The sequence below is a fragment of the Lactuca sativa genome, chromosome 7, assembly GCF_002870075.4.
Source record: "Lactuca sativa cultivar Salinas chromosome 7, Lsat_Salinas_v11, whole genome shotgun sequence".
NCBI classification, from domain to species: domain Eukaryota; kingdom Viridiplantae; phylum Streptophyta; class Magnoliopsida; order Asterales; family Asteraceae; genus Lactuca; species Lactuca sativa.
The window spans coordinates 209,375,931-209,388,145 of record NC_056629.2 but is presented as its reverse complement, the minus strand read 5'-3'; the positions used below and the strand labels follow the sequence as shown (position 1 = coordinate 209,388,145).

The 12,215-nt window shown below is 35.5% G+C and overlaps 1 long non-coding RNA gene across 4 annotated transcripts; it reads right to left on the bottom strand.

Moving 5' to 3' along the window:
* Positions 1–898: 898 nt before the first annotated feature.
* LOC111896698 (uncharacterized) lies at positions 899–11,719 on the bottom strand. Of its 4 annotated transcripts, none has more exons than XR_008225151.1 (5): positions 11,105–11,719; positions 10,667–10,983; positions 10,361–10,449; positions 9,662–9,962; positions 899–917 (listed from the first exon to the last, which is right to left on the bottom strand). It is a non-coding gene; the product is annotated as an uncharacterized LOC111896698 (long non-coding RNA). The 4 variants fall into 4 exon arrangements; XR_002852011.3 differs by lacking the exon at positions 899–917 and adding an exon at positions 8,020–9,487; XR_006184761.2 differs by lacking the exon at positions 899–917 and adding an exon at positions 8,020–8,216.
* Between the last annotated feature and the right edge of the window lie 496 nt (positions 11,720–12,215).

Below are 12,215 nucleotides of genomic sequence, written 5' to 3'. Positions count from 1 at the left end.
CATCCCGGTAGGATGATAGGGCCCTAGTATGTTGGTTCTGTAGAGTGTTATGTGGTTGCCTATTATGTGTGCATGTTTGCTAGTGTGGGGCATTCCAACCCGATGGTTGTGGGCCAGGAGTATTCCATCCCAGTTGGATGATTGGACTCATAGTAGGTTGGCATTCCAACCCGATGGTTGAGGGGCCTGGGTATTCCATCTTGTGAGATGATTGGACCCATAGTAGTTAGTGTTGTACGTATAGCTGTATGGGCATTCCAACCCGATGGTTGTGGGCCGAGAGTTTTCCGTCCCGGTAGGATGATTGGGCTCGTAGTATATAGGCATTCCAACCCGATGGTTGAGTATTCCAACCGGAAGGTTGATTTGACCCATAATATGTTGTTCTTTGTTGTATGTGTATGTTTATGTGTGTATGGGTATTTTGGGGGAACTCGCTAAGCTTTCGGGCTTACAATTGTGGTTTATTGTTTCAAGTACTTCAGGAAATTGTGGCAAGGCGAAGGCGTGATCGTACCGCTCCTCATGTTTTATGTTCTTATGATATGGTTCTGGGAAATACTCTGATGTTTGAACTATTCTGAAAACAAGTTGTATTAATTTAATGGTTTTTGAATGAAATAAAATGTTTTAAATTGGCTGAAATTTTTGGACGTTGCAATGTTTTTGCATTTCTGTCACACCCCAAAACCAAGAATGACGGAAACGTTCTGGGGCGGAGGACGTCATGTACAGTATCACAACAATGTAAAGTAGTAAACAAGCAACAACATCATCCATTGCATTAATAATATAATTATTATACAAGTGTTCTGTCAAATTATAAAAGACACTAAAGCATAAATCAAAATGAAAGATGAGTCTTGAACGAGCTCCATCTTCTCTAAACCTTGCATCTGTCCATGTCTATTGATGATCTGAGGATACAAGTAATTTTGAAAGCGAGTATCAGCTTTGAAGCTGGTGAGATCATAAGTATTTTAGTGTCTTAATTTGTATGTAAGAAAATGTTTGTATATGAACTGTAAGTATTGAAAATGTATATGAACTGTAACTATGAAAATGTTTGTAAAACAACTGTAAATGTTTGAAAAACCCTAGAAATCCCTATGATTCCTACTATTAAATAAGGGTGTCTTCTACCAAGACCTAACTGTTCTGAATGTAGTCTTCTACCAAGACTTAACTGTTCTAAATGTTCGTTTATTGTAAAAGTGTGTAATTTTCCCATGTGTAACTATCATTAACAAAAATATAGTTTTTACATTTAATGTTTAAGTGTAAAGATCACTAAATATATGTAAAGGGAAAATTTATGTAGTATTGTAGTGTTGTATTATAGGAACTACTGCTGTACTAACTACCTTAAACCGGATTTATATTAAGGTATCATGTGATTAATTGCACCATACTATTGACTGGTAACAACAACATACGTATGGTCGTAAAAAGAAATGACGTTTGGCACCCGCAGACTTGCAGGTCCGGCTGTAGCTAGCAGCAAGGTGTAGGATAGTCAATCTAGTATAGATCTATACGCAAACTCACGCTCTCCCTCCAAGAGACTCTGGCTACAACTCGGGCCATGACATTTAAGGCATGCTCCGATACAGGATCACAATTTTGTCAATGTATATATGTATATGTAATGTATTGTTACTCGTTCTAGTATTGTTGTATATGTTCTCTTTCTAGTATAGTTGTATATGTTCTTCCTCTAGTATAGTTGTATATGTACTCATAGTAATGTAATGTATATGAACGTATGCCTTTGCTACCCAAAGGTACTGAACTGACTGAAAGGAACTATTATGTCCATATATGTATACATGATATATAACTAATGTTTAAATGACCTTCGAACGGTACCCGATATCCTATTAGACCACATCCAAATCGAGGAAAAGGAAACAAGGTGGATAGCCTTCCTAAGTCTTTTAAACATTACTTATATAACTATACAAATATAGGCATGCTTATCACAAAATCTCTATGTAAACGTAATCATGTAATTGTATAGTAATGTACTGTAATGTTCTAGCTGTAATTTATGTCCTCTCTATCTAGCATGTATTGACTCATGAATGAACTGACTCTTTGTATGATATCGTGTTCTAGTAATAGTTCTAGTATCTTCCTAAACTACCCATATGGTAGCTTACTAGTAATATAACTGGTACGTATGAACATGGATGTATACCCTTGCTACTCAAGGGCATTGGATGAACTGGAAGGACCTTTATGACTATATATGTACACATGATATATAACTAATATTTAAACGACCTTCGGACGGTACCCGATATCCCACCAGACCACATCTCAAGCGCGAAAAGGAAATAGGGTGGATAGCATTCCTAAGACTTTTAAACATTTCTTATATAACCATACATATAGAGGCATGCAATTTATAATATAAAAGCATAAAATAAGTTTTGTAAAACCTTTGAACATAAATATTTTCTAAGAAAAGATTGACTTGATGTCAATCTATAAAACGGTTTGAAAACATGGGTTTGATAAAACAGTTTAAGTATAAATAACATTTGTTTGAAACACAGTTGTAAATGAGTTTGAAATGAAACATAAAGAGTAAAATGTACAGTTTAATAAGGAGTTTTAAACATATAAAGTGTTTATGAAAATCATTTGAAGGAAACTGTTTGGTAAAACGGCTAATGAGTAGTAAATCATTTGAATACTGCTTATTAATCACATGCGATTGATATAATAAGTAGCATGATTCTACTTGTATCCCCCCCCCCCCCCCCATAAAACATTTAAAAATAGTTAAAACATTGATTAAAGGGGTATGAACTCACCTGTTGTGGGTGATACGGATGAACTGAAGAGGTAGGACCGCTAGGTGTCAAGTGAAGTCTTGAACACACTCTATGATCCTAGTTAACATATAATTTCACATATATGTAAAAAATTAGTCTATAAACAACTAATAAACAAGGCAAGACACCATAGGACATGCTACACACCTTTATCAAGTGTTATTAGCCTCTAGGATTGTATCTAAGTTGTTGTGGGACAAGGCTAAAGGGGTTTAGGGTTCCAAAAGACCTTATGTATGTGTTTACTCTTCATTAAACTCCACACAAAGAGTTTACGGTCGTAAACCCTTGTGTTTATGGTCGTGAACTCCTAGACTTAGTGTCATTTTGTGTTTTGAAGTCCTAAATGATTTCTAGAAGCAATTTGACTTAGTGGTTTAATCCTTGGAAGGGTTTAGGGCATAATATAACTCCTTTTAGGAGTTTACGGCCCTGGGACCATATTCCCTTGGAGATTACAGCCGTAATCTCCCTTGGGAGGATGTTTATGGTGTTTTCAAGTCCCTAAATTAACTAGTAACTAAACTAGGCTTTTGTACTTGGCTTTAGAAGAGTTTATGGCACCATTTGGCACCATTTTATGGAGTTCACGGCCCTAGAACCTTTTGGCCATGAACACCTTACTCTTGGTGTTCTAAATGTGTTAGCTAGTCCTAAACTCATTTAGGTACATGCCCAAATTAGTCTCTTAGCTTAAGGAGGGTTTTTAAGGCATTTTGGCACTTGAAAATGGAGTTCACGGCCCAAGAACTTCCTTGGCTGTGAACTCACTTTCACCCTTGATTCTTAATTGTTTTTGTGTCCTAAACATGCAATGGTAGTCCCTCGGTTGAGTTCCAAGGCTTTGAGGGACATTGGGACACTTTTGGCCCTTAAAATGGAGTTTACTCCCCAAGTGTTCTTGGGCGGTAAACTCCCAAATCTTGGGGTTTTGATTCGATTTTGATGTTATAAAACATAATCTAAGCTATATAATACAACTAGATCGAAGTACTCACAATTTGGGATAAAAACCCGAAGATCCGTGAGAGAGAATTTTGGCTTTTCTCTAATTAGAAATGTAACTAATGAATTATTTTGGTTCAGATTTCTATATATAGTCCTGGGATTTTTGGCAGAAAATATTTTTATTCCCGGAATGAACTCTAATATCCTAGAGTATTGGAATAACAGCGTTGCACAAAACCCTAGTGCATCCACTCTCCTGATATCTCCTTAAGTGTAAATCCTGAAACACTGCCAAAGTTATACCCGAAGTCTGGAATTTCACTGTAGCTGTTCTAACTTCTATTGGCTTGATATGGTTTGTTCAGAATGGAAATTTCGGGTTGTCACATCATCCCCCTGTTAAAGGGAATTTCGTCCCGAAATTAGAATTTAAGCAAGGAAGTAGGTACGAATGATCGAGTCGTGAGAAGGAAACTTCCTAATCGATTGGTTCTAGCGCTCCTAAGTGAAATCGGGTCCTCGGTTGGTATCCCAACGAACCTTCACTAATGGGCGATGGTAGTGTTTCGTCCTCTTGACCTCTCGGTCGAGGGTCACTAAGGTTCTAATACGAATGTGAGGATCTCGACGAGTGGACTTACAAGAGTCCTAACGGAAAGGTATGGTTTCACGATCGAGACGCGAAGAGTAGAATGTACGTTACTGAGTTCGCGGAGTAGGTCTAGTTTGTGCGAGGTACAAGACCGATTCTGGTAAGAATCTCGGAGGTCCTATCTATCTTGGATTTAGCTTTCCACGCTTTACGAAGCGTATTAAGCCATTCCCATAGTGAGACTTCCTAAAGAACTTGGTCTCTCACTTGGAATCTCCAAGGCTTCCTTTTCTTGTTTAACTTCCCAGTCAAGGGCCACTCCTTGCTGGGTCAAGGTCGTACGGTTTTCTGTGATTTGCGAGGGGTTCTGGATGAATTAAGACAGTAGGTCTTGTAAGACCTAGAATTTGGCGAATTTCTGTCGGCGTCTCTGGTGTCGACAAATTCTCAATGGTTTCGGATCCATTAACAGAGTACTCCAGAATTTCCACATCACTAATAGTGTGTCTTAGGAAATTTTGACTCTTCAATTCCAAAACTCGAGTTCAGAGAACTTTGCGAAAAGTATCTCCGAGGGTAATGTTTCCAGAGGTTCCTTCTTACCACGAGGGTAGATAAGTAAGTCATTACATGGAGAAATGACGAACTGATCCAAGTAAGAAAGACGTACCCTACTCATTTAGCTCATGAATGTTATGGGCGTATTGGTCCTATCCGAAGGGTATCACTACGGACTCGAAGTGTCCGCATCAAGTTCGGAAGATAGTCTTCCGGACATCCTTCCCTAGCACTCGAACTGGTGATATTCGGATCTCAGATCCATTTCTGAAAGTAATTCTTTCCTTGCGTTTGCTCAATCATTTCATCTATGCGAGGCAGAGATAACGATTTCTAATGAAAATCTTGACGGAGTCCTCGATATCCGAGGCACATACGATGCAATCCGTCGATCTCTGGAAGAATAAGACCAGGGTTCTCCTGGGTGAGAAGCCTAGTCTTCTAGTTCTATTTCTGTGTAGTTCGCTAAGTTGTCTGTACTGTTCTTGTATCTCTGGAGTGTTTAGACTGTAGGGCGATCCGTTTACGGGAGTCATACTGGGTTCTAAGTTTGTTCACATGACGATGCGATTACTCGTATACTTAGGCAGTTCTCCGTCCTGAAGTTCATATTAGAATTCATACATGGTTTTACAATCACAGTCTCGTGTATACGAGTCGTATATAATTAAGATTGAAAAGGTAGTCGAATAACTGATTCTTCTTTAAGCTCACATCCCATCGGGGAAAAAGAAGTTAATGTGGAATCATCAATTCTAAACCTGTAGAACCTTGATTATATATCACTCTTATGTATACATTCCTCAGTGATAGATCAATCGTATGAATCCTTGGATTAAACTTGACGTACTGCACGAGTGGTACTTCGGGGATTTCTTCGGAAAAGAGAAGAACTAAGAGGTACTCTATGCATGAGTACTTCGGTGTTCTGATATGACGGCTTCGCTGGAAAAGCGATCTAGAAGAAAGAGATGTACGTATGAAGATGATTGTTTCTTGATGACGACATGATTATGTTAGCACGAATGATAAGGATTTTGTGAGCGATTATGGTTGACCCTAGATGTACTTCGATTGCTCAAAAAAAGAGTAAGAGTATGTTCTCAATAGGTTTACCCTAGATGTACTTCGATTGCTCAAGAAAAGCGATTCTGGTTGACCCTACATGTACATCCTTATGATGCAGTCCTAGTACGGAATGGAAGTATGTTCGCGAAGGTTTGACCTACATCCCTATGATGCAGTCCTAGTAATGGGTAGAAGTAAGTTCGTAGAATGGTCTCAAAACGTTTGTCGTTCAAGCCGAGGTATCGTTGGTAGGTGAATAACAGGACCCAACCATTGAAAGAGACTTGGAAATGTCTCCGGAGCTAAATTACTATAGTCTAATGACTTGACTAAAGCATGTTTCAGATAGACTCCAATGAAAGTATGATGAGAGTACTTGAATAAAGGAAATGACACAGAAGTTAGTCGACTGTCAATATCTTTGATATTCATGACGTAAAGATTCAGGAAAATGACCTTGCAAAAGGTCTTACATCATATCTAGAGAAGATAGTCCTTGACAGCATAAAGACCTAACCAAAAGTACTTACAGTACAAGATAATTTCATAGAAAATGCCACATCGGGCAAAGACAGAAAAATGATTCCTTCTAACAAGGACAATAAAGTAAAGCATCTACTCCTGGCGACGATCAACCCTCTGGTGAACTCTCAGTTCAGCCAGTTGACGTTCCATATCAAGTAGATGTCTTTCATACACCCTCTGGCGTGCTCGGAGCTCTATGACTTCGGCTCAAGTTTCAGCTAATGCTTGCAGCAAGGTCTCATGGTCTCTCTCAGACCTCTCACGAGCATGTTCAAAGCGACTGGTGCAAAGCATATGCATTCCTCCATTGGTATCGACTTCTGCGATACGTTGTAGAGTTGTCCTCCATAGGTACATGCCGAAATTAGTCTCTTAGCTTAAGGAGGGTTTTTAAGGCATTTTGGCACTTGAAAATGGAGTTCATGGCCCAAGAACTTCCTTGGCCGTGAACTCACTTTCACCCTTGATTCTTAATTGTTTTTGTGTCCTAAACATGCAATGGTAGTCCCTAGGTTGAGTTCCAAGGCTTTGAGGGACATTGGGACACTTTTGGCCCTTAAAATGGAGTTTACTCCCCAAGTGTTCTTGGGCGGTAAACTCCCAAATCTTGGGGTTTTGATTCGATTTTGATGTTATAAAACATAATCTAAGCTATATAATACAACTAGATCGAAGTACTCACAATTTGGGATAAAAACCCAAAGATCCGTGAGAGAAAATTTTGGCTTTTCTCTAATTGGAAATGTAACTAATGAATTATTTTGGTTCAGATTTCTATATATAGTTCTGAGATTTTTGGCAGAAAATATTTTTATTCCCAGAATGAACTCTAATATCCTAAAGTATTGGAATAACAGTGTTGCACAAAACCCTAGTGCATCCACTCTCCTGATATTTCCTTAAGTGTAAATCCTAAAAAACTGCCAAACTTATACCCGAAGTCTGGAATTTCACTGAGCTTTACGAGGACTCCTTTTTTTACTTCTCCTATTATATACGCTTAGTGAAAAGAATGTTTTTTGTAGTTGTTCTAACTTCTATTGGTTTGATATGATTTGTTTAGAATGGAAATTTTGGGTTGTCACAATTTCCCTCTTCCAAAATTACTTTAATATTTGATTTTTTAATAAATTTGTTTTTTTACATATTTATAACAACTCAATTTTATGTAAGTAAAGGAATTTGCAATGTCATAAATTTCAAATAATTATTTTTATTTATATATCAAAGATAAGTCAAGGACAACGTTTAGTTTTTGAAAAAAAATACAATGAGTAATCTTTTTTTTACAATTATGAAATGGTTTCCTTTAATATTAACTAGATGAGGGACCCCGCTTTGCGGGGTATGGATTTGATCTAAAGTTATTGCGGGGTATGGATTTGATCTAAAGTTACATTACTTTCAAATTAAAAATTAATTGAACTTGATAAGAGGTCCTAAGAATATATTCAATAAGAACGTATATAACTACAAAACTTAAAATGGTAAAAAGCTATGAAACTGTAATATGTAATCAGATTTTCCAACCTTGAAATAAACAGAAATGTACATATAAAATCAATGAAATCAGGAAATAGAACAAACAATTTCAGTCCGATTTCAGAAATGAGTCCCTCTTACTGCAACTATTATTGGAAATCCCTGTTAAAAGAAATAAAAAATGTTGCAGACATCCTGACCTGCAAATCTAGAACAGTTAAGAAAAACTGTTTATTTTATAAAAAAGTGTCGATTCAAATAATATTTTTTTGGTCGGTGCATTACTAATAATGTAATTGTGAGGGATCAAAAGTTTTATAAAACAGTAAAATAAGGGTATATGATAAATCATTACAAAGACATGAAAATGGACCATTTCAAGGAACATAAAGAAAATAGCAATATAAGATCTCCAAGTGGCACTACATAATCTTGTGCCTGCAATTTTAAAAAAACCTTGTTGCCAAATTATGGACTTTCAAAAAAATAAAAAATTTGCATTTACCCCAAACATGGGCTTTGTAAAAGCAAAATGCCTATTTTGGACATTTTTGCCCTTTTGTCCCATTTTTATAACTTATTCCAAATATCATGCATTCTTTTGTTTACTCACTGTTATCTAACCCAATAATGTAAAAATGGTGTTTAAGATACGGATAAAGAATCATGAAATCTTTTAAAATACTTTTCATATCGACACATTCTGACCATTTTCTCATTCAGGCATTCTACTTTGGATAAATGTGTTTTCCTAGGTTCTAACATGTCACGTTATTATGTTTCTGGTTCAAACATCTTTTCAAAGTAATAAAAATATTTAGATATCAACGTGTATCATTTTTGTTCTTCTATGACATGCGAACAATTTCACTCCTTTTTAAAACTAAGTAAAATTATACTTTTGTCAACCAAAACTTGTCCTACTTTGGCTAAAACTTACATCTAATATTTTATTAAGGTTATTCTAACGTAATTCTATTATATTTGTTTAAAATTTTCAAATTCAAGTACTATAGATAAACAATATGCACGGGAAATTTTCGTTAAAAACTCTTAGAAGTCGGTAACTTTTACCAAAAAAAACTATATGCAAGGGCAGTTTTGTCAAAAATTATGAAATCATGAAGTTTTTAACCCAAAAAACAGTATGTAAGGGCATTTTTAACAAAAACTGTAAAAGTCGTTATTTTTTTTTTTAAAATAAAAGTATGTAGGGAAATAGAAAGAGACTAACTTGGTTTTAATATCCATATCTACCATTTCGTCAATAGAAATATGTTTTTTTTTTCTGATGTTCATGCATTAAACATTTTTACAAAAAAAAAAAATTAAGTATGAACCTTTTCTTGATAAAATAAAAAATAAAAAAAATAGTATCAATCCATAGACATCATACTTATGTCGGTTCAAGGTTGCAATTATTATTCCATGTACTACATCCCATACATCTATTATCCACTCATGTGATTCACTGCAAATTGTAAAATAAATTAAAACCCATGCAAACACATAATTAATTAAGTAATTTAATTAGCATAAATGGTAAATTAAAATAAATATTGAAGACACATAATTAATTAAGTAATTTAATTAGCATAATTGGTAAATTAAAATAAATAAATAAATTGTAAATCATTATACGTACCTTGGCAACAATAGTGTATCTTACTCTGTGGATTGGGTTTATCTCCTATATGAGAAAAATGAATAATGTGAGGCATCAGTCTTATCCTGTCAGATTACTACCCACAAAGCAAACCTCAATATCATAGATGAAGATAAATATTAGTCATCTGGCTTCATGTTGAATGGTTTCAGAAACAGAACAATTTCTACAGAATAACAAACAAAAACAAACGGGAGAAGACAAAAAACACTTCCTTTACAAAAGTGGGAATCATCGGTTGAAATGCTGCAATTATATCTCGTAATTTCTCCATTCTAACCTGCAGAAAACATAGTCTATACATATAGTGAGAGAGGAAAAAAAAACAAAACAACAAACAATTTTGCATATAAATTACTTAAAACAATCTCTCGGTTCATTCTATTTTTCATATAACTTACCAAATTTTCATAAATACATAAATACTTTATAAGAAATCAATTACCAATCTACAAAATTGTTGAAAGAGGATATTTGCTTTTGTATACTTCATTTTTACCTTCAACGAATACTATTAAATCTTTGTATACACCAACTTGAAACATTACCAAAATCCATTAAAAACTGATACAACTCATAAGAACAACTTAAAGCAACATTTACTCAACTTATCTTTATTATGTTTTCCATAACAATTGTAGAGTTATAGAAAAAACAGATGAAAGATGGAAAGTTTACCCTCACAACATGTCAATGATGAAGGAAATGTCGATGAACATACTTTGATGTCCCTCTGTAGTTGTTGCAGGGTGCATCAAAATCTCGGCCTAAACAATTGCAGAAACAACCCATATATAAGTTTAGCAAGGAAGTTATTACATCTTTTAATCATAGTCAATAAAAATAAAAATTGTAATAATAGGCCCATTAAATAATTACTGAAAATAATCCATGTTGACATAAGATGAAGTTTTATAACCCAAAAATATAAAATAAGAAAATTAAGTTTAAAATCCAAATCAGCTATAAATAGATCAATCTTACCTCCTTTAGTCGCTAGCTTAGGACTTAGGTTACTATGTTGTTGTCATTCTTGCCCCACTTACACACAACCCGTCACTCCCATGGCAGTTTTGAAATGGCAAAACCCTGATCCAGCCGACACAGATTTCATATGTGTAAGAATTAATAGCCATGTCAGCAGCTGTCATCTTACGTCCGGTGGCATACCCAACTTTCCAAACATTACTCGAATGGCACCGAGAACCTCGTGAAGACCGCTAAACAACCCCGTTTAATTTTCCCAAAAGTTCACCCCAATGCATATTGAAATATCACCACATCTTGCATCTTCAAATTTGCTATATACAAAAAAAAAAAAAAAAAAAAAAAAAAAAAAAAAAAAAAGAGTCGATTAAAATCAACGATTGAGATTATCGACTGATATTGGCAACCGGTTTGAAGCATGGGATGACTACTAACCTCTTATGAAGAACCGAAGTCACCTGAATCGAGTTGGTAGAGACAATCAGTCGGCGATGTTCTCTCGCTAGACGATGAGGGTTACCAACCACAAACAGCACCGGTGGCGCTTATCATAGAGGAATCGAGAACTCATAACCACTGTGAGTTTGATTTGTGGCATTCGATGTAGGTGAAAAGCAGATGGCATCGAAAACGCCTTTGGATGTGTTTGTTTCAACCTGCGACATCGTCGGAATAGACGTTGGGGATCGGGGGAGCGTATGGAAGAGTATGTCAGACGGGTGAAAGAGATGAGGATAGTGGGTGCGAAGTGGTGGAGAAAGAACGGGAAGCACCGATTTGTGTGCAGTTTGTTCTTTGTTTAAAAAAAACGAACGACTGGAAATTGGGAGAGAAAAAAGAAATATGGAATAACAGGAGTGGTAGGTGAGGTGGTGGGCAAATAACACAAATCGGAAGCTGAATGTGTGAGAAAGCGGTGAAGCGAGGGTAGAACACCACGTGTCCACCAAAGAAAATACATGGATTGGACAAAATGGCATAAACTGCCCAAAAGAGGAAAACGTAAGAACAAAATCAAAAGAAGACAAAGCACCATAAACTAAGGATCATTTCTGCCAAAAAAAAAACGATTAAGTTTACTATTCCTTACTTTGGTCCCTTTTTAATATATAAATTTACATATTTTTAATTAGTAATTGTATTTTTCATTTTCATGTTACAAAGTTATTTTAAATATGTAATTATTGATAAAAAAAACTTTTATAAATCAAAGTATACATTTTAGATTTTTTTTTGGAAACGGAAAATATATTAATATAAGGTATCCAAATCTAGCAAGAAGCTAGAAGGGGAACCAAAAGGCAAAATACATATACAGTTCAAGGATTACAAACCACTAAATGGAGAGACTAACTATTCATCCCAACTACATATTCTATTTTTACACATGTGCTTCAACCAGTAAAAGGCCATTGACTTAGTACTTTCAGTCCCATGAAGTAGCAAAGTACCTTCAGTATGAAATAATTGTTTATTTCTAAACCTCCATATATTCCAAAGCAAGCCGTAGCATATGACAACAAACCATTCTCTTCTCCTTTGGCAG